The sequence below is a fragment of the Amblyomma maculatum genome, chromosome 10, assembly GCF_055883805.1.
Source record: "Amblyomma maculatum isolate TAMU_Amacu chromosome 10, ASM5588380v1, whole genome shotgun sequence".
Taxonomy (NCBI): Eukaryota; Metazoa; Arthropoda; class Arachnida; order Ixodida; family Ixodidae; genus Amblyomma; species Amblyomma maculatum.
Window position 1 is genome coordinate 45389119 of NC_139353.1, and position 26657 is coordinate 45415775.

The following is a 26657-nucleotide window of genomic DNA, read 5'->3' on the forward strand; positions in this document are numbered from 1 at the left end:
GCCCGGCTGTTGGAAACACTCTTGTTTAATATGCCCAATTTTTTTTTTTTAGCTCCTCCTTCTCCGCACGTTTTCCACGCACCTGGTGGCATTATATGCCAGCTGAGCCAGGTAGCATCAGCCAACCGAACCAACTCTGTCCTTATGTCGCTTCGGGTTGAAGAACACGGTGGCAAAGACCCTATGTTCGACGCTCTGTCGCGACTGCGAGAACAATTGGAGATTATTAGGATTATTGTTGAATATTATTCCCAGTGTGATACGTGATGTAGGTTCCAATTGTAGTTTTATTAACTTTCCCATGTTAAGTTTAGCATGTTAAGGGGGCAATGGTTCAAATATTGAAACTCGTGCACCGACTCGTTTCAACGCTATGCGGAAGAGAGATTCCGTTCGGCTGGCGTGTTCACGATATTATTACTTAGCGGATTTCCACGTACAAAATCTGAGGCAGGGGCATGCGGTACCTATCATGATAGCGGAGAACTTGCAGTTCATTTTGCAAACATCTTAAAATGTTCGTTTTCGAATTTTGCCTCAGCTGAAAAGCAGCCTCCCCCCCCCCTCCCCCCCCCCCCCCCCCACACACACACACACACTCAGGAATCGAACCCACTGCACAGTAGCCATGGTGATGGCTCCGAAACACATGAGCGAGATTTTCTACAAACTTGTTCCCCTACACGCACCTTTAAGAGAATGTAACCACTCCTTCCTGCCCTCGTTGCTTTTGGAAGGCGTCCCTTTAATTCGTGCAAAAGTATTTTACGCTGAGGACTACCAAATAATAACTAGTGCTTTCTCTCTGCCACCAACCCCCTTCCCTAGAATTTTATATGCTCTCCCTAATTGAAGTTTTCGTGGAAACAGTTCCTTCAGCCTTGCGTGTGTTCATACTTATTTTAATTCGCTCGATAAACGATGCTACATGTTCTTGCTAAGCGAATGGAAAACTCGCGTCGAGTTATTTTTCCCGGCAGTGATACGTCGATTCGTTTACATGCATATTAACTGCTTTCCCGCATGCATAAGTGCCGTATACCCACCGCCTAATGGCTCTGGAGAATGCTTTGTTTGTAGCTCCAGCCTACAATTTCGCCGCAGAGCGTATTCGTCGTCATATTGACTATGTCTCAATGCATATATCAATTTTCAATCTGCAGAAGCACTCGCTTATTGGACATGCATACCTGATGCGCATTTAATCGAGGCTACATGCAAAGTGCCTACTTTCGATCCCGCCCTGTTTGCTTCGTCGACGCCTATGTAAACGTTTAAAACCGCGCCAGGAACGTTTCCAAAACCCCCGATAGCTGTTTGTGCAATCCAATCGTTGTTTTTTCCATCAAATAATGAAGCGTCATAATCCGGTCCTTCGCAGTGTTTAATGCGTCTGCGTACGAGCGTGTACACAAGAGACTGCGAACGGCAAGCGTCAATGTTTGTAGACATACAAGCGTTCTGGCTTTGCAAACGACCTGATCCACACACGAATGAAAGGCACATAGAGAGATAAGTGCGATGTAAGCGAGGGAGAAGTCGTCCCTCGTTAAACTAGATACCGCAGCCAGGGGAGAGCGCGCAACCACTCTTATTCGCGGAGCAAATCTTTGTGACTGAGCGCTCGCTTACAAATGAGAGCGGGACAGCCTTGCGGGCAACTACGAATGTGTACTGCGGGTACATATAAATACATACCCACGTCCGCAGAGCTGAAAGCGCTCGGAAACGTCTTCATTTGAGGTTCGTCGTCGCATAAATAAATTTCTCTTCTTTTTGCCTCCGTTTTCTCCAACGCGTGAAGCAGCACGCCTGTTGCTTGCAACGGGTGTGCGGATACGTTTGTGTGCGTGTGTGTGTGCTCTGAGAGGAATCGCGTCGGCCGGTTTCAGTTATCTCTCTATACTCGTGTGTATAAATAAGCGCCACGTCGACCAAGTTTGTAATGTACTTTTCCCGTGTGTGTATAGATAGATAGCTCGTCTCGAGCTGTCTCCTCTTTTCGCGGCCTGCGGAGTCCGTGAGCGCACTTTTTTTTTTTTTCTGCGTCTACGTGTGCCGACGACTACACACACTGTCGGAAACAAATATTTGAGGTTTGTCTGGCGAAAACGAGAGACCCCGGCCCGCCCGAGCCCGCGGCTTCGACGATCGGCTCGAGCTTCGCACACTGTATACGACGACGGCGCTGTAGTCTCTCGCCACTGGAGCGCCTTTTTTTTTTTTTTTCGCCCTAGTGTTTTCCGAAGTCAATATTGGTCAGAAGGATCATAACGCCGGCGCCGTGCGTCGACCCGCCTCTCGCTTGCGCCTCTCTCTCACATATTACAGACGTACACGTATACTTATATTTTGTTTCATGTTTACGATTTCTCTCGGTTGTTCTCGTATTCTTTGTTCTTCTCCCTCGCTCAATAAACTCAACGAATCTCTTCTGAGAGCGCTTTTTCGCGACTTCCGAGATGTTCTTACACATTAGTACATCCCTCCGCCTCGCTGTTTGCCACTTTCACCCAAAGGTGGCGTTGGCGGCGGTTTCGCGAGCCTTCCACGGCGAACAAGCTGTCGCGGTGGAGGGTGGGCTTTTGTTTACTACACGCGTTATATGCCCCTGTACCTTGTGTGTATTAAACCCCGATATATGTACATGTGTGTGTGTGTGTGTGTGTGTGTGTGTGTGTGTGTGTGTGTGTGTGTGTGTGTGTGTGTGTGTGTGTGTGTGTGTGTGTGTGTGTGTGTGTGTGTGTGTGTGTGTGTGTGTGTGTGTGTGTGTGTGTGTGTGTGTGTGTGTGTGTGTGTGTGTGTGTGTGTGTGTGTGTGTGTGTGTGTGTGTGTGTGTGTGTGTGTGTGTGTGTGTGTGTGTGTGTGTGTGTGTGTGTGTGTGTGTGTGTGTGTGTGTGTGTGTGTGTGTGTGTGTGTGTGTGTGTGTGTCAGACACACATAGTAAGTGCGTGCTGTACGTACCAATCTCGTGTGTCTGGGGTCAGTCCTCGGCTCTGATAACGAGATCAGAGTGGATCGAGTCTCTTATTCCCTCCTTCTGTTCCTCACCTGCTCTCCTTTTTCCCAGTCAGTGCTTCTCTCTGGGAATCTCTCGAAAACGTCTAAATTTAGCCGTTTATACTAGCCTAGGTTTCTCAGCCTAGTTGTTAAAATCAAACTCGAATATCCACGGTCATATTGCTTTAGAACTTGGAAATAACTGCGCATTTTGGCCCTTCTCTCTGTCTGAACTTGCCTTTCTCATTATGCGGAATATTCACGCGTGATGTATGTTTTTACAGAGATGTCAAAACTCCGTAGGAAGGTGACGAGGTGCGCAGCACGATGAAAAAAGCGTAACCTTGCCGCGGCTTTATGGGTACAGTGAATTCACCATCAGGCGTCTCCACCGTCGGTACTGCGTTCAGCGACCCCCCTCCCCTCCTCCTTTTTGGCGTCCCGGTTGGGATGACGTCCCTCTGCAGCGGACAGTTTAACGCATCATAGCATGTAAGCGGTGATGTTTATACACCTTTTCAATAATTGGTCGCTGGACGCCGCTATATTGCTTTGTGGACTGCATTTTGCATTTGGCGATTGCTCGATGGAAGCAGCAGCTGAATCGGTTTTTTTACAGTCCCGTTTCGACATATCCCCCGCCCGATGAAAAGGTGTATAGCACTGGGTCTTTTCAAAACGATCGACGGCCTGGTAAGGTACTTTCGAGGTTGCAAGGCGAAAGCTTGACTAAAGGCGTCAAGGTTTTTGAATCCGACCGCATCCACGAGATGATAGATGCGGTTCAGTAGCTGCGCCTTCAGCACCAGACCGATGACGAACGAGCCAAATGGAAAGAACCAACTAGGGCATTATTCTGGCCCATTATATTCTTTTATATGCCAGAAAGCAGCCTTGGCAATAAGAAACATATTTGGGGGAAAAATAACTGCGAAGAAAGTTATGACAGGAGCTCACACCTATTTCGAACGAATTAATCCCATACGAAGCTTGTCCTGTTTCTGCTACCAAAATCGCGTCAGAAAATGGTACAAATTATACCCCTGCCAATTACAATGTTATTGCAATCACCAACGCAGCTAGTTTAGAGAAACTCTACAGCAAACAGCTCAAGCGCGCCAAGCTCTCATCGGCATCCTATACTCCGGGGCTGCGGGTGCCACTGTGCTAAAGGCACACATGACACTCTGTATGAATTATCAGCTGCGCACAGTCGCGGAAAAAAAAATTCATGGATTCATACAGATAGAAAAGTATGCAAGCCACACATGCTCCAACAGCTGTCCCGTCGTACGCATCAGACACAGTCAAATTGCAGAGGGCATCTCGATCGCACTTTATAAAATTGCCAAGCATTGTGCAGGCACGAACAATGTGAAAGGGGATACTTATGGTTGGCATTCGAGAACAGCTTTTTATTTTATTTTACCAGGCTGTTTAAGATATCATCATGGCGATCTTTCCTCCAGGTCATGCATTGCCGCCGACGATTACCGACACGTGTTTTTTTTTTTTTTCTCTTTCTTCTCCGTCCTACAACAGGAGTTAATGTATTCTATCTACAGGCTTCCTTCTTTCGTCCGCTTCTTCTTTCATGCATCTATCCTCTTCATCCACGTTCACGTGGATAACATCCGGGAGCTTTTTTATAACTTCTGGTCCATCCATGTGCGCTATACATGTTGTGGGGATTAATCCTATACTTCCCTATACTTCGTATACAATACTTCCCTATACTTCTTATAATCATATACTTCCTGCCCTTTAAAACTACGCGCGCTCTTGTTGCGCGCAGTGGCAGCGCAGCTACGCATGTGTAAACTTGATAAGTCTTGATAAGGGCGGCAAAATACAAGAACAGGGAGAATCCCAGCGGGAACCCTAAAGGGGCGAGGTTCCGCTGTCGGCGTGCGGCACGAGCTATGCTGAATCCTGAGGTGTACATTACACGGATGGTGCACGAAGCGGAGCCTTCTTATACAATGAAGGCTGAAACGGTAGCCCTTGAGATTGATTAGGTGTTTCGCGTGAGTTTCTGCAACGCGGGAGGATGTCTCCTGTATCTCTCGGAGCTCTTTTTCCTCCTCGCATCGCCCCATTCACGCCGAAATATTTTAATAAAAATTGTCTTCAGTAAAGTCTTATCGAGTTGAAGCCCCGACTCCCGTTGTTTTTTAATTTTAGCATTGCGCTGTCGCTAGCCTCGACTGCGTGCTTTGCCTCGAAGCGGCGTCCATTGTTGTGTCGTTGCAAATAAATTTTTCTTTTTGCTCCAGAATAATCCGGTACTAATTTATACAGGCGGTAAATTTGTCACTCGTCTTCGGGCAAGATCACAGCTCGTAAAACGATCCTCTGGCGTCAGAGGCTTTCACCCTAACCGTGTGTATCCTGCACTTTTTGCATTGTTTGGGTGCTCTTTACTCCAGTTTAGTTTAATATCATGATCCTCATGTCCAAATCGTATCTGCCAGCCATGTAAAATGCACCTCTACGTTTATAAAAGGAACTGTGCGGTAACGAGGAGTGCGCGGAATTTGCCTGCAACTCGAGCTGTGTGTCAGCTCTAGACACCCGTGTACTTCCTCTGAGCGGTGTTACCACTCGCACTGGTCGGATCTCTGGTTCCACGAGGAAGAGTGCCGTGCTGGCATCCCGGCTCTTAGCGCGGGGGGCTGCAATTAAGCTTATAGGCTGCGCGCCCGCAGCTAGCGCTAACAGCTGTGCCGGCTAGAGGAGGGCACATACAAGGGTGAAAGTGCGTACAGGCGCGGCTGCACTAGCAGGCGGCGGCAGCGGACTTTTCCCCACCAAATTTGTCGAGTCAACAGAGGCGAGTCCACCCACGGCGTTCGTCGCTGACTGACGCTGAAGTTTCGGCGTCGCATCGGATCCCCCCTCCTGGCGGCATCGGCGAGCGCCGCGTACTACAACGTCCTTTGTCGGCGGCTGTCCCAGCGCTTTGAGCATTCCTCGGCTCACCGGCTCCTCTGCTCTCCAGCACCAGCGCTCACAGGCGAGCAAGCTGGAAGCAGACGCCGGATTTTCTTCGTACAATAAAAAGAAAAAAGTCGGGAGTGCAGGAAGGGTGCGGCAGAGAAGGTTTATACTGTGACGCCGAAGGTTCGGAAGAGACCTATATATCCCGACGTAACCGACGACCGCGGGGTGACGCTGAGAGTGTCTGCGTCAGGTTCGCGCTAAGTGTGCATGCGGCGCTTTTTTGACGCCGCGACCGCCGCTGCTGCCAGCGAGGAGGCGAGCTTTTCCTGAGGAGCCACTCTATCTATCAGCATCGTTCGTACAGCTCCCCTTCCTCCTCCCACCCCGCCGCTTTGCGCCAAACGCACACATACGCTTCAAGCCCCAACTTGCAGCTTCGACAATGCATCGTCCCTGCTGGCGCCGTCACTGCTACAAATCCCAGCTCAAACAACTGTCTCTCAGCGCCCCCTTTTTACCATCACGAAATGGAAGCAGCATAGGTGCAGCGCCGTACAGACCTCGCGCCGCTATGGCGTATAGCGGGAGGGTGGGCCGCCCGTATAGCTTCCGGGCATGGCGGAAAAGCCGCCCTCTCTGCCCGTCATCCTCATCCTCACTGTCGCGCCCCTCCCGCCGTGCGAGCTTTCTCGGCTTGGCGCCCGCCGGAAACAGGACGGATGAAGAAAGCGGGCGGAGGAAAGGATAGGCGGGCTGTGCATGTGCGGGAGTTCAGACAGAAGGAAGGGGGGGTTGGCGCTGGGTGGGATGACATCACGTGACGCTGACAGCGAGGAAAGGAACAAGAGTTGCATGGCGCTGGCTCCTTCGGAGCGGCGGCGTAGGGAGCGCAGAGAGACGAGGGCCCACCGTTTGCTTTTCTCGGGGAGGGCAGGGCAGTGGTGGTGGGTCCTCACATGGGTGATCCGGACAGCGATGATGTCGGGCGCTTTGCTCTGCCGCTGTTTCTGCTGCCTGCCGCCCCTTCACGCGGTTCTCCATCCTCGCATGTCGTAGTGGAACACGCTGACAAGAAGCCTAGCGAACGTAGACGAGGGGACTGCCCGAAGAAGTGGCTGTGAGGGGAAGGACAGGCGCCGTATTACTCATGGACAAACAACCGCTTAATTTCCAAAACCGGCGTCCCCTCGTAGAGACTCCCCATCGTTCGAGATCGTGTGTGGCAATAAACGCTACAACACCGCCCTCAACACCTCCTCCTTTTCCTTAGCCCCTTTTTACTACTTCTTTCATTGGCATTTATCTTTTTTCTTTTTTTTTTTTTGCTACTAATGTATACCACAAATGCGCTTGCTGTCAACGTCCTGGCTCCTTTTAATCTTTACTCTTTCCATTTCGCGGCTCCCGTTTCTATTCTCATGTGTGTGTGTTTTTTATGTTATTTTTCCTGCTTTTAATTCGGCTATGCGCAGTCGTCATTGTGCAAAACAATAGACAGCATACCCGAAACTTGCGGTAACCTCTATCGCGAGACAGGCACCTGCATTTCATACAGAATTGCAGTTGTTTATACGTAACTGTACAGGGCACTTCTGTGACATTGATGAACAATCCTTGGCGAAAAAGCAGACGCGGTTGACAGTGAAGTCCTGTGCTTTCGAGCTGATTAAAAGGGTAGCTATATTTAAATGGCTGCTTCAGAACGTTCGTGTGTGCAATGACCTGCGACCAACCGGGATGTCACGAAGGGCCGCCATGTTTAAAACAAACGCATGCCGGAGGCCTGTGCATTTTTCGAGTCAGTTCATTGTCATCTGCTCCGAACTGCACTGGAAGCTATGCTGTGGACTCTATCATGACGCCTTTGATGTTACGCGCATGCCGTATACTCTATCATGACGCCTTTGATGTTACGCGCATGCCGTATACACACACATATATACACCCGTATATACACCCGCATATACACCCGTATATACACCTATATATACACCCGATGCCATACCCAAAAAAATGAAGCAGACAACTTTGTTGTCTCGTTATATATAAAAGTTTATATATTATTTTATTCATAATTTTACCTTAATATTTATTATAAAAGCTATTATTTACGCCTTTAGTTGCTATGTTTATGCAAAAGCAACATGGATTCCTCTACACACGGATATTGTCGCAATAGCCACGAGTGCCACGAATGTCTTATAGCAGATCTTTGTGACCTGAGAAGAGGTAAGATGTTAATGATCGACTCTGCACGCACGTAAGAGATCTCGTTAATAATGCGCGCACGTACCGTCTTTGCCAAAAGTAACAAGGCTGCAGGGTCTGTTCCTCGACTGTGTGGTAGTAAATTAATACCCCATCTGAAGCTTTAAATCTGCGAGAACTAAAGGCCAGTGCCTGCTTTAACTACTTAACGAGTTGTCTTCGTTGGCTTTATATTACAAGTGAGAAGCAAAACATGCGGCCTGGTTACGTTTGGCAAAGACGGTACCTTGCTGACCATTGCATTGGCTGCACCAATTGTCCATAGCATTTCCACTGCATGAGAATTCGCTGTAGCTGGCAAAAACTGTGTTAATGACACTTTCTTTCTACAGTGCAGATATAAGCATTTACTTGGCAACTCGTCTGTTAACTTCCCGCGTACTGTTTCTGAGATTCCTTGTAAGCCGCGCCTGCGTAGGTCTGCTAACATATCAGCTGCGAAATCATGAATATCTCATTGTGAGTTTCGTTTGTGATTTTGAAGCGAAAGCTTCATTACGCTATACGTCAGGCCAAGGTCAACCTGGGTGCCCGCTTGACCTCTGACGAGTCAGCGGTCACAGTGTCCATACAGCTAAATCATCGTACCACCTATGGTGTACGTACACCTCGACCTTTCAAGGCAGATACAGCATCACACGTTCCCTTGCGTATAGTTAACGGCGTCCACATGCATAGCCTCGTCGATTTAATCGCTGAAGAACCATCGCTGTACATGTCTAAGCCTAAGCATAACCAAAGAAAAATAAAGCAAAACGACGCTTTAGCTTCGCCTAAATTTAGCAGAGTTATACCTCAGCCAATTTTTGTCGTGTCGGTTATACTTTCAACTTTTGTTTTCCTTGTGCACTTTATTATTTTTATTAGCTTTATATAGGCTTTGTTTCGAATTTTACTTTTTTGGCTTTCTTTTATTCCTGTTTCCTTTCTCACTTATCTTATTTTGTTTGTCACCAAATATGACGTGACTATAACTGACTATCGTTATGTCTAGAGTTGCTATATAGTTAATACTAGAATGCGCACACCGAATGTCTAATTACCTCTTTGTGATCACGTGGCTACAGTTCGATAGTGACACACCAGTGACCACTTTCGAGGTCAACGACGGCACCAGGTTCTATCGCAAAATGGCATACAAGACATTCGGCTTAAAAGAAACAAGAAATTATGTAGACGATATTACAGCGCAGTACGTTCCACTGTTCCGCCCTCTGGCTCATATGGTTAAATCATCTTGCTAATAATAACGCAAAGGTGGACTCGATCCCTGTGCAGACGAATTTAATATTCCACTACTTAGTGCAACAAGTACTTAGTGCAACTCCAAATAGACAAATATTTATATCATAATTTCTTAGCGCGATAACGTTAGGGGCCCCATGTCACCGAAAAGCCGGCATCGGCATCGCCATTGTGTTACCAGTGCGGACCTTTTTAATCTACGCTGTGTTCCCGTGTCGATGAAACCGGGGGTCATATCGTCGACAGAGTTCGTCAGCTGCCTATATTCCAGCAGCTGCACCTGCTTGCAGCCCAAGAGATAACGTCATATGGCGTCACAACGAAGAGCTTGCCTGGTTCGCCACATGACGCTACCAGTGTTATGGGCTTTAGCTTTTGTGTTGATGACATCATAAGTTGTTAACGCCACTTTTTGGGGACTCCATTTTTGGCGACACCGAGATTCCATAGCGTGTAGACCTAATGCTTTCGCATTAGTGAAAGCGGTTACACATGGCATGTAGCGCAGCTTAATGATCGTCATATGCCTCAAATAAAATATATTCAGAGCAATTAGCATCATTTATGTAAACTAAAAAATGCTAGGCACACTGCCCAGTACCGACTATAGGCCATGCAAGGCAGTCTAGTACGGTTTGGGAACAATTAAGAAGCGTTTATAAGCATTGTGTTGAGTGATATTTCTTGTAAAGTATCTTACGACAGTATGCCAATGCGTACGAGCTCCAATAGGAGGGCACGGCAAGTCGCTCTTGCGTCATGCCCTTACGGCAGCGCACAAGCGTCCTCCATACACGCTTTTTAAAAACAACTCTATAAAAAAGAAACTATACATAATAATACACCCTACTCAAGTTGCCTGAAGGACGCGCTTCCTGTCCGGCCTGCTAGCTCAGTCGGTTAGAGCGTCGTGCTAATAACGCGAAGGTCGTAGGTTCGATCCCTGCGCAGGCCAAGGGTATTTTTTTCTTTACAAAGCTTACCACTGCAGTACTCCCTATAGTTAAAAATTGATCTATATTTTACGTATAAAAGTTCAACATAGAATAAATTTCATGACACTTAGGCATGAAGGCGAAAGCTCACTCGCACAGTGACGCCGGATTTGAAACCGCGTGCTGTACAAGGTTACGTGGTGTAGAGGGGTGATTAAAATTGAAACTACTTACTAGATTCAAACCTCTATCGCATAACTAGCTAATGCATGCGAATTAGAAAACGAAATGGTACAACACCAGCCGGAATGCAGCACGACGACTGGCTGCTTCACTATTTTGATAGGAAAGAGGACAAATCGGGCACCACGTGGAGATCCGTTAGTGATGACAAGAGTATATGGCACGCTATAGTTAGTGAGAAGGGGACGAGCCCTGGCACGGGACTATCTTTTGGACATGCCGTAACGTTGTCCCACTCGCCGCTCAACTGTGACGCCAGCCGTGACACCAACTGTGCAGCTATAGACAGTTACATGGCAACTGTGACGCGAGCGAGAGACTCGAAACCACGACTTTCATCGGGACTCGAACCCTCAACCCCATGCACAACCAAATAACACCTAGCAATACATTAATTTTTAGTTTCGGAAATATGTGCTCAATTTGACCTCGGCCGGGCTTGAAGGTCAAGCGTGTAAAGTGAGGCGAAATTCTGGGTTGTCTTCTGAGCAACAAAGATTTCACCCCAAAAGAAACAAATGCAGCATATGTATGCTGCTTGAAACATGCGACGTCAGCCGGCCTGCTAGCTCAGTCCTCGCGTACAGAACGCGTGTTGACATCTGCATGTTGCACTTGCATCCTTTATCGAGAGTGTGCTGCTCCTTAGAGAAACGTATCGGGTGCTTTCTAATCCACCTGACTGGATCAGTGTGCTCGATGAACTGGCTGTCCTAAAAATTTTAAACCTTTCGTGACAGCCGAAGTCTGGTTGTTGCGAGTTTTACCATTATTGTGGATCCTTTTTGAATTGATGTGAACTCAAAACAGGCAATAAAGAAAAAAAAAAAACAAAAGCCTGCTAGCTCAGTCGGTTAGAGCGTCGTGCTAATAACGCGAATGTCGTAGTTTCGATCCCTGCACAGGCCACTTTATTTTTTACGTAGTATTACTTTGTTTTTACGAAAACAAATATACGTTCAAAAAGACGCCATAAAAGATACGTACAAAAAGACGCCTTTGAAGTGTTTTGTGCAGAAAAGGGTGATTGGTTTGACCTTGGTCGGGCTTAAAGTTCAAGTGTACAAAGTGGGACGAAACTTTGGGTTTCACGCGGAATATTAAAGATTTCACCCCCAATAGAAACAAGAAACTATATATGCGATGATGCAGCGTACGTATGCTGCTTGAAATAACTGTTGCAGGCCCGGCCTGCTAGCTCAGTCTTTTTTAACAGTTCGTTGCAGCACATCCCAAAAATAGACGCCCTCCCAACAGTGCAGAAATACATGGTCTATTTATTGTCTCTGGCTGTTTACATATTAAGCAAAGTGAACCCCATGGCAGATAAAAGCCCTTGCTTTCAAAAAACGTTTGTACCGATAATGTTATTGTATGTAACTTAAATAAAAACGTCTTTACCCCAGCAGAAACTGGCATTCTTTTGAAAGAATCACCATTAGACTCATACGGGATTAGATTCCTGCCAACTGAAAATAATGATGGGATTCCACTTGATACGGTTATGCTAATAGGCCTGCACAGTCTATGGCGGTCCAGAATGGCGGGTTTTCACTGTGACCCTGACGCCCGCCCTGCAAGGCTCTACTTTCGCGAGAGTATACACGCATTGGTTGAAATGCACAAATTGAAGACCACTGTGCCAGACTGGATTTCAAGAGTCGAACCACTATGCGAGCTGAAGGAATTTTAACTTGACAAAGGCAACTCGTATGAGCCTGCCGGCTTCTGTATTAAGTGTCGTGCTTGTGGTAACCGCTCTGCTGTGAGCATTCTGTTTGTAGCACGTTTTTGTTGGTTTTATTTTGTGTTGGTGATGACCGGCAATAAAGAAAAAAAAAAGCTTGCTAGCTCAGTCGGTTAGAGTGTCGTGCTAATAACGCGAAGGTCGTAGGATCTATCCCTGCGCAGGCCACTTTTTTCTTTTTTCCTTAACTGGAATGTTTCCAGAAACAGTTCAGTTAGTCGTTCAGTCGTGTCCGACTCTTCGTGACACTATGGACCATTACACGCCACGCTTTCCAGTCTCTCACTATCTTCCTAACATCACATAACTTCACCTGCAGCGCCTCGAGGATGCCATCTAACCATCGCTAAGCTGCCTACACCTTCTCCTGTAACCCTCAACCTTTCCAAACATCAAAGCTTTCTCAAGTAGTCGAGCTTTAACTTTAGAATTTGACCCTTCAATGAGCAGTGAGGGTTTATGGTCGACAATATCGACTGATTTGATCTTTTGGCAGTCCAAGCAACTCTGAAGAGTTCCTTACAGCACCGCAATTCAAACGCGTCAATTCTTCGGCAGTCAACCTTCTTCACAGTCCAACTCTCGCATCCATGCATCACAACTGGAAAGATCGTAGCACGAGTTATACGGATCTTGGTTTGCAGTCTGTCTCTGCTCTTTACAAGGCGGTCAAGGCTAGCCATGGCTCTCTTCCCATTTCTAATTTCGTGGCTGCAGTCACCTTCCGGGGTAATCTTGGAGCCCAAGAAGAGAAAATCTGTCACGGCTTCCACTTCTTGTCCCTTGATGTTCCAGGACTTGATAGGGCAAGACGTCATGATCTTTGTCTTTTTAAAGTTCGGTTTAAGCCCCAACTTCTCACTCTCTTCTTGTACGCGCATCAAAAGTCTCTTGCGTTCCACTTCCCTTTCTGACATTAAAGCGGTATCATCCGCATATCTAAGGTTGTTGACACGTTTTCCAGCAATCTTCACTCCAGCTGAAGGCTCATCCAGCCCGGCCTTCCTCATGATGCACTCAGCATATAGGTTAAATAGGCAAGGCGACAGTTTGCAGCCTTGTCTCACTCCTTTCTCAATCAAGATCCAATCAGTAAAACCATGCTCATATCTGGCTGTGGCCTCTTGTCCTTCATACAGGTTCCTGAGGAGAGAGATGAGGTGAATTGGAACTCCCATCTGTTGGAGGCCTTTCCACAATCTGTTGTGATCTACGCAGTCAAACGCTTTCGCATAATCAATAAAGCAGAAGTAGATGGGTTTCTGGAACTCTCTTGATTTTTCCATGATCCAGCGAAGGTTGACAATCTGGTCTCTAGTTCCTCTTTCCTTGCGAAACCCAGCTTGCACGTCCGGAAGCTCCCGATCTACATACAGCTGCAGCCTACCTTGGAGGATTTTCAACATCACCAAGCGCGATCGTGCGGTAGTTGGAACAATCTTTGGCACTGCCTTTCTTTGGAATGGAGATGTAAACTGACCTCCTCCAATCCTGTGGCCACTGCAGGGTTGTCCAAATTTGCTGACATAATGTATACAGAACTTTAACAGCATCATCGTTAAGGTTTTGAAGCAACTCAGCTGGAATGCCATCAATTCAGCTAGCTTTGTTCTTAGCAAGGCTGACTAAGGCCCATTCAACTTCACTTTTCAGGATGCCCGGCTCGAGATCAGTAATCACAACCGTCTTATGTTGGGTCTGCACATCCGGGTCCTTCTTGTACAGTTCTGTGTATTCTCGCCACCTCTTCTTTATCCCTGAGTCTTCAGTGAGGTCCCTGCCTTGTTTGTCCTTTATCACGCCCGGCTTACCACAGAAGCTTCATTTGATATTGTCTTATACAGAGCTCTTGTGTTCCTCAATTGGCTGTGGTCCTCAACTGCTTGGCACTGTATGTTCAGGAAGGCATTCTTATCTCTACTTGCTATTCTTTGAAAATCCGCATTGAGAACCTTGTATCTTTCTCTTTCACCCATAACTTGTACCATCCTCTCTTCCTAAGTATTTGCAAAGCCTCTTCAGACAACCAGTTTGCTTTCTTGCCTTTCATTTCGTCCTTTGGAACTACCTTAGTAGCAACCTCTTGTGTTATATCACGAACATCAGTCCATATTTCTTCAGGCTCTCTCTCTTCTAGATCTAATTCTTGAAATCGATTCCTCACTTCCATAGCATATTCTGATGGAATTTGATCCAGATCATACCTGAAAGGCCTCCTAGTTTTCTGCGTTTTCCTCAATCGAAGCTTAAATTTGGCAACAAGAAGCTGATGACCGGTGCCACAATCAGCCCCAGGCCTTGCTTTTACTGCTTGTATGGCGCTTCTCCATCTCTGCTGGCAAAGAATATAATCAATCTGATTCCTGTACAAACCGTCCGGTGAAGTCCATGTGTACAGGCGCCTCTTGTGCTGTTGAAAATAAGTATTCGCTATCGCCAGGTTGTTTTCTTGACAAAGCTCTACTAGCCTCTGCCCAGCTTCATTTGACTCACCAAGCCCGAACTTGCCTGTAATTCCGGATATTTCTTCACTGCCCACCTTAGCATTCCAGTCTCCTACGAGAAAAATGACGTCTGCTGATGGAGTGCGGTTTAAAAGGCATTGCAGGTCAGCATAAAATCTCTCAACATTAGCTTCTTCAGAAGTAGTAATTGGTGCATAGACTTTGATAACCGTTATGTTGAAAGGGTGACCTTGGATCCGAAGTGAAATCATTCGGTCGTTTTTAGGGTTGTACCCTAGCACTGCTTTGCCCATTCTTCTGTTTACTATGAGAGCGACCCCATTCCTTCTCTTGGATTCGTGCCCACAATAAAATACATAATGGTCGCCGGAATTGAATTCTCCCATTCCGGTTCACTTGAGCTCACTGATACCCAAGATATCAAAGTTCAATCTGTCCATTTCTCGCTTGACGACATCCAGTTTACCTTGCGTTATAGATCTTACATTCCATGTTGCTATGTGATATATCTCCTTGCAACATCGGACTTTCCGGTCGCTTTCCGACACATCCACAGCTAAGCGTCCTTTTGGCTTTAGCCCAGCCGCTTCATTCGTCCTGGAGCTACTAGGAATCGCCCTTTGTTCATCCCCAGTAACATGTGGGACGCCTTCCAACCTGGGGGGCTCATCTTCCGGCGCCCTATCATGAATGCTATTGTGACTGCAGCCATGGGGTTTTCTTGTCAGAAAATACTGGAGTGGGTTGTTATTACCTTCTCCAGTGGATCACATTTTGTCAGAACTCTCTGCCGTGACCTGTCTGTCTTGGGTGGCCCTACACAGCAGAGCTCACGACTTCATCGAGTTTCGCAAGCCCCTCCGCCACGACAAGGCAGTGATCCATGAAGGAGTACAAAAACAGTACCACATATCTATTACTCAATACAAATATACGTACAAAAAGACTCCATACATATAATATAAATAACCCTTTAAGACTCTTTTTACGCAAACGTGTGCTCTAGCTAGCGTTATTATATATTTTAGGCGGATTTAGCATCAAACGTCTTGTAATTAGGGCAGTTTTTATACCTACTAGCGAACGCAGAAAAAACTTATTTCGAAAATAGTGAGCTTGGTAGTACGTCTTCCTTTACTTCCTGGGAGATTTCACCCCATTTAACAATGTTTTTTTTTTTTTTGAATTTCTGTGTTTGGAGAATCTTCAGCACATAAAATGACTGTACAAAGCCTGTACTGTCGATTTCATAGATCCTATTTCGCTAATATTACGGTTTGCGACCGCATTGGGAAAGTTAGCGATAAAATTTGTATCTACTTGTAAAGAATTAACAACTGGTGTTTTTCGCTTGGAAACCAACCATTTGGCTTTGTTGATCATCTAGTCTGGTATCAATATAATCAATGTGAGCTGTTAATACTTAGATACCAAGAATTGTATCTCGTGTAGTAGTTTGTAATCAAGCTTCATCATCACAACAGGCCGATATTGTTGAATATTCTGTAACAATTGGTTTAGAAGAGCAGAAATATTCATACGAAAATCGCACTGGGAGGTCTGTATACACTGCAAATATCAAAGATGCTGCGCCATTTGTTTGTTGGTGCATGCGTGCCTGCGTGTGGGAGCATGCGTGTGCCTATGTGTGTGTGTGTGCGTGCAGAACATAAAAAATTCTTCCTCTTTTGTGTGTGTGTGTGTGTGTGTGTGTGTGTGTGTGTGTGTGTGTGTGTGTGTGTGTGTGTGTGTGTGTGTGTGTGTGTGTGTGTGTGTGTGTGTGTGTGTGTGTGTGTGTGTGTGTGTGTGTGTGTGTGTGTGTGTGTGTGTGTGTGTGTGTGTGTGTGTGTGTGTGTGTGTGTGTGTGTGTGTGTGTGTGTGTGTGTGTGTGTGTGTGTGTGTGTGTGTGTGTGTGTGTGTGTGTGTGTGTGTGTGTGTGTGTGTGTGTGTGTGTGTGTGTGTGTGTGTGTGTGTGTGTGTGTGTGTGTGTGTGTGTGTGTGTGTGTGTGTGTGTGTGTGTGTGTGTGTGTGTGTGTGTGTGTGTGTGTGTGTGTGTGTGTGTGTGTGTGTGTGTGTGTGTGTGTGTGTGTGTGTGTGTGTGTGTGTGTGTGTGTGTGTGTGTGTGTGTGTGTGTGTGTGTGTGTGTGTGTGTGTGTGTGTGTGTGTGTGTGTGTGTGTGTGTGTGTGTGTGTGTGTGTGTGTGTGTGTGTGTGTGTGTGTGTGTGTGTGTGTGTGTGTGTGTGTGTGTGTGTGTGTGTGTGTGTGTGTGTGTGTGTGTGTGTGTGTGTGTGTGTGTGTGTGTGTGTGTGTGTGTGTGTGTGTGTGTGTGTGTGTGTGTGTGTGTGTGTGTGTGTGTGTGTGTGTGTGTGTGTGTGTGTGTGTGTGTGTGTGTGTGTGTGTGTGTGTGTGTGTGTGTGTGTGTGTGTGTGTGTGTGTGTGTGTGTGTGTGTGTGTGTGTGTGTGTGTGTGTGTGTGTGTGTGTGTGTGTGTGTGTGTGTGTGTGTGTGTGTGTGTGTGTGTGTGTGTGTGTGTGTGTGTGTGTGTGTGTGTGTGTGTGTGTGTGTGTGTGTGTGTGTGTGTGTGTGTGTGTGTGTGTGTGTGTGTGTGTGTGTGTGTGTGTGTGTGTGTGTGTGTGTGTGTGTGTGTGTGTGTGTGTGTGTGTGTGTGTGTGTGTGTGTGTGTGTGTGTGTGTGTGTGTGTGTGTGTGTGTGTGTGTGTGTGTGTGTGTGTGTGTGTGTGTGTGTGTGTGTGTGTGTGTGTGTGTGTGTGTGTGTGTGTGTGTGTGTGTGTGTGTGTGTGTGTGTGTGTGTGTGTGTGTGTGTGTGTGTGTGTGTGTGTGTGTGTGTGTAATTGACTTCAAAACGGTTGCAAACTTCAGGTATTTAGTACAAATGTGACAATTCCATCCACTATCCCTTTTCTTCTCTAAGCAGTGAAAATTACCTAGAAACATCCACCGATAATAGGAGGAAATCGTCTGCAGTTCCATTGCTTCACAACCAAAATAACTACCGCTAGTGATGCCGAAAATTGCCTAAGAGCATGCGCATTGTCTCTGTCCCAGTATTTACATAGTACTGAGTATGATAATTAGTATTGTTGTCACACTCTGATGTCTACTCAGCCTGCCAGTAGCTTTAGTGCATTTAGGCTCTTTTACATGTGGGCTTAGTTTATAAATCTCACCCTAACAATTAATATTGACTACACAGGAGGACCTTCTATATTTTGCACAAATATTCTGACATTCCGTAAGAACAACTGCGATATAGTTGTTTGCTTTTGCCGCAGCTTACTTCAGCCATATAGCAATCTTTTTGAAACGTGTTTTTAGATTCTCTTTTAAAGTTCTGCATGCATCCTCTTCGTTTTTTGTCAACTCTTTCTTCGTAGCCACTTTTTATTAATTTATCTTTTCGTGAAACGTACCAGTATTGCGGGAGCACAGCCTTTTCTTTAACTTTCATTCTAAGAAAATAGTTGGAAACGGAAAATATTCTGAAGTAGTTTTGAAGTCCCTCTCTCTGAGGAAAAAACTCTAGGTGCCAAGGCGAAACAAATGGATAACTGGTGCATGATGAAGGCCCTGCTCGACTTATTAAGTGAAACAGGCCTATAGATTCCCGCCTGTAACATGTGCGTGTGCTGTGAAGTGAGTGAGTATCATAGGTGCATACGCGCTTGTGCTGAAACATGTGTCAGTGCACTTGGAGCTTTTTTCTGCTAAAGTGCCTCGTGTGCGTGCTTCCGCGTTTGTGCCAGCATGTGTGTTCATTGACAAGTAGTGCGTGTCCAAGACATGCGGCACGTTGCGTTCTATGAGTGTGCATGGTCTCCTCAAGTGCGCGAGTACCACACGTGTATGTAGTACTTTGAGGTTTTCTAGTGCGTGTTCCTGCGATTGTGCTGGCATGTGAGAGTGCAGATTTATTTGCAATTCTGGCGGTGTTAGTTCAACAACAAGTGGTGTGTGCCCTAGACATGTGCAGCGTATTGCGTTTCACAAGTTCGTTAAGTGTTTGCATGGGCTCCTCAATAACTCGGACCACAAATGAAACCTCACTGTACTATGACATCATAACCCTTCATTCACACCCTAACTCTCTTTTACTTCCTCTTCCCCTCTTCCTCAGTATGTAGTAGCAGGCCAGGGTCTCTATACCGCCGGCCGACCTCTCCACCTTCCTTCTCATTAAATTATTCTCTCTCTCTCTTTCTCTCTCTCTCTCTCTCTCTCTCTATATATATATATATATATATATATATTTTCGCAATTCACTGCCTCTTCTCTTGACACTCGGCTCGTTACGGTTAAGCTTAGCAGCTAACGAACCTAGGACGGAGTGCAAATCTTTCAATTCGGTGCCCTTTACATCGTGCATGAATTTCCATGTTCTATACTGTTCCTCCCTGGGTATGCTTCTAACCCCAGTCGAAAAGAACTACAGAACTGTGTCAAAATACGACAAAGTATTCTGTATTTATGCCGTTTACGACAAAATTTATGTCGTGAACATTACACTTTCCTGTAGTTTTGTAGTATACCCACCTACTAAGTACCTATACTTAACTTTTCCTATAGTGCTGTAGTACTTTTGTTTTAACTACAGAAAATTCTGATGTTACTACAGAAATTCCTATTATCACAAAAGGTTAACCGTCAAGAACCGCACAGAAATCTTGTCGTGACAACAAAAAAGTTCCTGTGGCATTTTTTTTTTTTTTCGGCTGGGAACTGTCAACTTCCACGTTCACCTTAGCAAGGCGAGCGTCTCGGTCTGATAGGAGAGTTGGACTACATCGTAATGTCTTGATTTGCATCTATTCATTTCAATGAACTCGAGAATTTCGTTATATTTAATGCTAAGGAGTTCCAGTGAAACATCCATATCCTTGATTGTTTCAGTTTGCGTCCCAATCATTTCAGTTGTTGCTGTTCCTGCTTGCCTTCTAAAGCAACCAGGCGCCGCAGTACGCCATCAAATTTAGTAATGATTTGTTCGCATGGAGTGGAATCAAAACAACGGACTGAGGTAGCTTTCTTTGTTTTGTTTTTCTTCTGAATTTGAACCAGACTAACCTGATTAATGCAGCCGACTTGAAATACACAAGCTGCAGATTCATAGCTGCATCCCTTCCATTGTCACGCCTCTGATCACTGTTCTCCATACTCCGGAGCATTTCACTGCGTGATAAGACGGATCACGGAAGAAACACCTTAGCTACAAACTCTCAGCTTCAACACTCTTCATACAACCTACAGAATCGCAAAGGGTTCACACCTCAAAAGACAACGGGTAAGATGGTAGCAGTCCGGCGGAACAAATTAGGAATTTATTTTAGAAGACAGCTTACTTAACAAGGTAAGAGAATTAGGTCCATGCTCTCGTGCTCCGCCGGCCTGCAGCCCGTTTTTTTTTTTTTTTTTTTTTTTTAAGAAAGTATAGGAGCCAGCAGGCAAGGAAGGATGTAAAGTGATAAAGGAAGTTATGTTAACTCGCCGGTGAAAGGTAAGTTTACATACTAGACACCAACGAGAAATTTAATTTCCCTAGTTTAATTCACGCCCAAAAATCGGATTATGGGCAAGTGAAAGCAGGAACCAGACCCCCCCTTCCGCCTCCAAGGGCGTGCGTCTCGAGTTCACGGCGTGAGCAAGCTCGCCTCGAAGCGCTCGAGTGCTCCTTTACTGTGCAAACGAAGCAAAATTTTTGACCCGGCTAACAGTCTGTACTCGCGCAGAATCGATAATGCACAGAAATAAAAGCAAAGAACTAGCACACTGCCGTAACTTCCTAAGCGCCGCAGCTGAGCGCCAGGATTTGTTAGGCGCAGCACGCACACTCCAGCGCACCAAAGACGGCTACTCACGAATGTAGTGTGTAAAAGAAAGTAGCTTGCTTTATTGAAGTGATAGCTGCACGTAAATGGTACTGGGGTTCGGCTGCCTGAATAAAAATATGTGCTGACTCGACTAGAAAGTCAGGACAACACGATCAGTTTAGCCTTCAGCGTCATGTGATTATTTCGCAAAGCCTTGTTTACTTGTGAAACTGAAACGCTGAACCCGAGACGTGCTCACAGTTTTCTTACTTAACAAAAAGCTTGATTTTAGTTCGGCAAGAACGTTTACCGTTTATTTTTTAAATCTTGGTCCACCTTAGCTGAGTTCATATTATACTGCACCGTTCTTAGGGAAACGATCAGCACGCACTGTTCACCACACTGCTCAGCACCAAGTTACTGTACACATGCAACGTGACTTCAGCCATATTTAAAGTGGCTAAGCACTGATATCGCTGCAACATATTCACATCGCCTACGTAAGTGCGTGCTGGAATAATGTACTATTATGTATTGAGGACCCCCTCTCCTTTTTCTAATCAAATTATGTGAACATGACCAAGCACTGCGTGGTCTGCAGACGCTCCGCGTAGCCTGACGCATGCTTCACAAAGAAAACAATTTACATCCAGTATTGATTTCCGCCTCTTCGCCCGGCGTTGAATACAGCACACGGAATAGCTCATTCACAGAGGAAAAAAACGGCAAAGGAGGTTGTCTATATGCACTCCCATACGTACTCGGGCCGCTATAGCGAGCTACGCAATCACTAAACGTTCATTTCATATTGAAACCGACAGTGCGTCTCAGCGCTTGCAGAAAGGAGTGCAAGAAACGTGGAAACGCGCGATCGGCGAGACCCGCCACGGTCGATCTGCACGTGGCTGTGAACGCGACGGAACTACCCACAGGGCTGGTTTTGGTATGCGTGGCACATCCCGCCCCTCCGAACTGTATAATCTGCATAGATAAGTTGGCGCCGTTTATCGATGCTGAGAGCGAGTCAACACATGTGCGGGCATGCCGGAAACAACGAGGTGTGTTGAAAGCTCCGCCTACGATAACTGGTGTTGAAGGCGTCTGGGAATCGTACGCAGTTAATTCGGCTCCTTCAGAGTTGTACTATAAAGTGCAGTCAATGGTGGGTTACTCTTTAGAATAATCAACCGGCTAAAAAGGTGCGACACAATACAGAGATAAGTCCAGTTGCAAAGTTGATGCTGTTATAGTGGCACGCTGTGGCTGGCAGGGAAATAACTGTGAAATTGCCGCCCACCTGTGCCGCGCTGTTGTGATATGCTTTAGTTTGCATTAATTCTGCCCGCAGCACTAATTATGCTAGAGACGACTCCAGGTGTACCAGATGCGTCCTCTGCACTTCCTGTATGGTGGACCTTTCCCAGCTGCTATTCACTGTGTCTCTTCCTCGAGCTCCTCCGTTTTAGCTGACTGTAGGCGTTCCAGATTCTGGACTCCTGTGAGCCAGTTTTCCTCCCAGCCACTTGAACGCGGACCACCCCGGCGACGGGGCGGTGAGCGCAAACTTTCCTCCGGTACCCGCCCCGGAGGCGACGCGAGGTTTAGCAAATATCGTCGTCGAACGACAGACATGCAGGCTGAGCCTGCGCCAACTATGACAGGCGGACTGACGGACACTGCGGTCTCGGTGAGAGTGCTCCCTGGCGCTGCTCTCCGCTCCAAGCACACACAAACACACCTCGAACGCATACACTGCAAGCCCGCGATATACGTTTCTTGGGACCGCCGAGAGCAAACACATTCCTATATACCGCTCCGGTTACGAAACAGGTATAGGAAACTGGAGAATACCTACAGACAGGAAAAGGGAAAAAATATAGAGAAGCGAGACACCGACTGCGCGAGGTTAAAACAATCGCGTGGCACTGCCTGGACGTGCGTCGAGCTCGGTCTTCAAAGCTTTTCTGTCGAACAATGAAAGAAAAAAAAAAAAAAAAAGCGCGCACGTTTCTGCGTGCAAGGGCGAGCTGTGTATGGCTGGAGAGGATGTGGGGAGTGGCATGAGGTTTTAGGACGCGTAACTTCTTTCAAGGTTTCTCCGGGTATTGCATGGCTTGCTTCTTCTTAACTCTTATTTGGTTATTCTTTTTAGTCGTCCCGTTTTTTCACGGGATATCCGATGCTTTCATTGGGTGATTGCCGAGGACTGTAAGGTATAGACAACTAAATGCCTACAAATTATAAAAACAGCAAATAGCTTAGAACAAGAGACACAAAGAAAATATATGCATGCTTGCTATCCTCTCGTCTCCTCGTATGACCGCTTGATATGCTGTTTTGACCTTTTCTTCGTTTTATTTTGCCTTCTTTCGTTCCAAGTAGCTATAGGGTCCCAGACACTCAGCATTTCCACTCTTTCTCTCGCAGGTTTTCCAAAGGCCGCGGCGTGGCTCTACAGACGGCTGACGCATGACGGCTTCGAGTTGACGGCATCAAGAACAAGATGAGGGACGACCACAAGGGCTCTTCATCGTTCTGCGGTTCCTTCGCCGTCCCCTCGACTCTCGTCTCCTCTTTACCTCTTCTTTTTCTTTGCCCCTCGTCCTCTGACGCTGATCCCCTAAGTCCTTGGCGGAACCCTGCCAGACCCTCGCGGTATGCGTCGCCGTTCTTTTGCCACTCGACGCGTCGAAGTTTGCCTCTCGCCAGCCAATTTGCCTCCCTACCTCTCCAGTGCCTCTCTTTCCGCCTCTCAGTCACATCCCGCCCTCTTCGTTTCTTTCTTTCTCCTTTTTAGTTTATTACAGAAGCCAACTCTCATTTGAGACGTCGGGATAGCGCGATGGGTGTTCCGTTGAACGTCGCCGTGGTTTATTCAAGAAATACTTTCATGCTATGGCATATCAAGTTTAACTCCCAAAAGTGATTAATGGTCTATGACGTACGCTGTTTTGGAAGGCTCTGGGTTAGTTTAAATTACCAGGTGTTAACATGCACTGACACCGCACAATACGCGGGCGTCTAGCATGCACGCTTCCGTCGACGCTGCCTCTTCGGACCCTCCACCAAGCTCTACCGGGCAGTCTAAGAATTGAGTCACCGCGGAGGGTAGAAATAGGATTTAGTCGTTAGTCACTGCCTGCGTATCTGGGGGCAGGGGCGAAGTTCCCAGAACCGTACGGGTCCATGGCATCGACCTCGTCAATAGCACTGACGTAGTAAACTTAGTAGTCGAACTGCCATGATTAGAACTCCCAGAAATAATTTTAAAAAATGATGCACATTATGCGCCGCTCAATTAAGGGGAGCTCTAAAATGAGTTACCTTAATGCATGTGATGTTAACACGACCATAGTGGCAGTTGGAGTACAGCGGAAGCTTGAAATAAAGCAATTTTAAATGTACACGGAGCAAAAATTGAAATAAGACATCCAGGTTTCAATTCACGAACTTTCTTCATTTTTTTTTTTGCGTGTGTGTTGATATTTGGGTGCTGTCCAAGACTTGCTTCACTCTGTAGCCGCCGTCACATTTCTTCTTACAGCCTACAGTGTCCTCCACACCGACGCCCTTCAAGTAACACATCTACCTCGACGCCTAAGTCGCAGCCCAGAAATCAGCCAGAATATACGTCGTTTGGCGTCTCGCATCCCACAACCCATTCGAACTGTGTCCCACGGCCACGTGACTTAAGGGAGGGAGCGAGGGAGGGAGAGAGCGATAGAGCACTTAGTAATTTACTCTATTTGACTGCGTTTCTCCGATGTCCAGCATTAAAGATTAAAACAAAAATTGAAACAGCTGATTCAGGCAGTAGACAAGGTGCGCAAGATTGTGCATACGATAAAACCCCGTCCTACAATAAAACATTTACTTTGACAGGTTATTCAGTGTAGTGGTTCATACCTTCACGAGGGAACGTTATAAAATCAACAATTTTGAAAAAAACATCTGCTGAAAATTAAAAAAAAACATACAAAAAAGATTAAAGCAAGCCGCACGAGTTCTTTGCTGTTTGAGAGAGTTTGTGCCATGTCAATAAAGTTCGAAAAAAGTAACGCAATAATAATCAATTACTGTACCCTAGTTGTTTAGTTACTCTTTGGTGGTTTTAATTGACAACTCTGATCATTTAGATCTCAAGAGGAGTGACTGTAATTGTAATCGATTACATATTTTTGTTAGTGTGTATAAGGCTGCAATGCACTTACGTTTTGCGAGGTTTTCTCAATTTCCGATCGGATAGAGCCACTCAGACATGCGCGCTGGGAAGGAGAGATGTTCCCTTTCCGACCGGACTAGGAGGTGTGCCACGCCATCTTGAAGTAGTCACCGAGTGCGATGATGACAGCATCATGACTCAGCACATGATTGTGTCTCCTTCACAGAAGCTATAGATATAGGAAGTAACCTCTGCCGCTGACTGCCCTTACGCGTTCTGGAAAGTGGGCAGAGGTGTGCCCAGGTCATCTGCGCCGGCCGAATGCACTCGGTGCCCTGTCGACCGCCGGCGTCGCCCCACAGCGCAGTAGGCCTCCACGACGCATGCAGTGCACACCCCAACTCAAAGTGACAGCGCGCAGTGCGTCCTGAGGCAGAACCTCAGGTGTCACAAACTTCCGAAGAACGCGTCGCGTCCGCAGCGCCAAGGAAGTATATACAGTCGTGTCTCTTTAATACAAACAATTACAAACACTTTGATACTCGAGCAAAGAGGAAAGCAAATCTGTATGTAAAGAGAGTCGTGCGTAATAACGAATCCCAAAGCAAAATATTTGGATAAAACAAGCTACGATTAAGGTCCATTGTTGTTGCATTATTGTGACCATTAAAGTTGAACTAAAAGGTAACAATTTTGGAAGCTTTCACGAGCACATTATTTTGGTTGCAATTAGGCTTGAAATAGCGTGGTGCAGCTTGACCAGCTTAGAGATTCAGCCGTGGCTTGAGCGTGTCTCGTGGCTAGGATTAACTATACTACACGACACTTCACATCCCACGGGCCGTTATATATGTCAGCACTCAGTCGGCTCACAGGTTTTTTACTGCGGCTACCTGCGCGGTATAGTATACAGACAGTTGTGATATGACAGTTATGATATGACAATTATGATTTGACAGTCATGAAAGTTATGACACTAAAAATAACAAGGCGCATCAACAGGGAGACTTTGCACTCTAAAGCAAGAAATCAATAAAGAAAAGGGCCATCACTCAGTCATTTCCACTTTTTCAGTGCATTCTTCTGATGTCCGGCACTGAAAATGCAGAAAATGGAGCACTTAGTTCGAGAAGTACAATGTTTGTGCTTAGGCTCGATATGTATAGTTAAAATATGCCGTTTGTATACTGTCCTTCTCGGACAACAGTGCGTGGCGTACTACGACACCTCAAGACAAGGTCAACTTCAACCTCTCGAGTGAGGTGAGGTTGAGTTGAGGTCAAAAAGAGTTGGAAAATTCTAAGTGAGGCGCGAAAATGTGACCACAACTCCATTCGGGCGTTTGAGGTTAGTGAGGTTGTCTTTCGATGAGGTCGAATTTTGAGGCAGTCTGTTTTCGTAGTTGCCACCACTTACTCGGACGGGCACTTCTTCCAAGCAAGAGTCCATGTGCACCAACGCGCTGGCGAGCGCCGCTTACTGACTTATTGTTATTTCATGATTTTTTTTTTTTTCGACATGCGAGTGTGAGGCAAGTTAGATGGCGATTTCCACTGGTCGCTCCGGAGCACGTTTTCCTGCTCTGGGATGAAGATTTCGAATTCCGCTGGTCGACCAAGATAAGTTGCGAGTATTTAGCTGGTCGTTTGGACCAACCCGGGGGGGGGGGGGGGGGGGAGGGGGGGGGGGCTCTCGATCCACCGACCAGAGTCAGATCTCGCCGGACGTCGTAGTCGCTGGTGGATACTTTTGGCTGTTTTTGGCCGTTTCAGCAATACCGGCATAGGACAATGGGCATCACCGTTTTTTTCGTCTATCGTAAAGGG

The 26657-nt window shown here is 46.4% G+C and overlaps 3 non-coding genes across 3 annotated transcripts; all 3 read left to right on the forward strand.

Annotated features, from left to right (window-relative positions):
• The first annotated feature begins 10337 nt into the window (after window positions 1-10337).
• Window positions 10338-10411, forward strand: TRNAI-AAU (transfer RNA isoleucine (anticodon AAU)). The gene has a single exon. It is a non-coding gene; the product is annotated as a tRNA-Ile (tRNA).
• Window positions 10412-11469: 1058 nt separating this feature from the next.
• TRNAI-AAU (transfer RNA isoleucine (anticodon AAU)) lies at window positions 11470-11543 on the forward strand. The gene has a single exon. It is a non-coding gene; the product is annotated as a tRNA-Ile (tRNA).
• Window positions 11544-12475: 932 nt separating this feature from the next.
• On the forward strand, window positions 12476-12549 carry TRNAI-AAU (transfer RNA isoleucine (anticodon AAU)). The gene has a single exon. It is a non-coding gene; the product is annotated as a tRNA-Ile (tRNA).
• The last annotated feature ends 14108 nt before the right edge of the window (window positions 12550-26657 follow it).